The following is an 899-nucleotide window of genomic DNA, read 5'->3' as shown; positions in this document are numbered from 1 at the left end:
AATGTCTCGATATAAAAGTTAATTTATCCCTGGAGACTGTTCATAACGCAAAAACTCATAAAGGAGAGCAATAATTTCCCATAGTAGCAATGTTCTAAATCGTATTTCGTTCGCAGAAAAATATTTTACCAATAAAATTTATAATACTCGTAAATAAATGGTAATAAAACAACAGTAGAATGTAAGGAATATTTTATGTAAAGTAAAAAGAATGTCAAGATCATTTATAATAAAAAAATATTAAACTCACACACACCAACACTTCTAGTCATGTTTGCCGATTCACAAGCACTCATAGACGGACTTGTAAATTTCTTTTAAAAAACAAGTCTAGAGTTGTTTGCTTAGAAGAAGCTTTTGTTTGCTCTCTATAATCTTCTCAGTAACACACACAAGCATTGGTTATGGTAGCAGAAACTTTTGCACTTCATATGAAATTTGGATCTTGTGCTTGAAAAATAAGCCCAGGGTGTTGTAAAGTGAGGTCAGGACTGGATTAAGACTCATAGAGGCCCTAAGCACTTAGAAGATTTTGGTGACGTCTCATACATATGTAATTCAAAATACAAACAATAGTAAGCCATTGAATAAATTTTCAAAATCTAACACTTAGATAGAAAACAATGTTTATTTCTGTATATTTCCACTTTATTTATAGTTGAAAAGTTTTCTCATATTTTCTTTGATCAGAATTTCACTATGACACCAAGAACACTTCAAAATTATATTTGCAGTCAAATAAACTACTTCAAATATTACTTTAGCAGCTTTAAAGTGATTTTTTCTTTTCTTTTTTTTTTTTGTGCTGTAAACCATTTACCATTTCTGTGGTGCCCCCATCCCTTGATACCCTAAGCACATGCTTATTCTGTTTAATAACTAATCCATCCCTTAGTGAG

The 899-nt window shown here is 30.8% G+C and overlaps 1 protein-coding gene across 1 annotated transcript in view; it reads left to right on the top strand.

Moving 5' to 3' along the window:
* The window catches only part of LOC106871176 (serine/threonine-protein phosphatase 4 regulatory subunit 4), a 102,874-nt gene that overhangs the window by 52,065 nt on the left and 49,910 nt on the right, over nucleotides 1-899 (top strand). The window lies entirely within an intron of this gene.

This window comes from Octopus bimaculoides, chromosome 16 (assembly GCF_001194135.2).
Source record: "Octopus bimaculoides isolate UCB-OBI-ISO-001 chromosome 16, ASM119413v2, whole genome shotgun sequence".
Lineage (NCBI taxonomy): Eukaryota > Metazoa > Mollusca > Cephalopoda > Octopoda > Octopodidae > Octopus > Octopus bimaculoides.
Note: the sequence above shows the minus strand (reverse complement) of the source record. Positions and strands in the feature narration are given on the sequence as shown.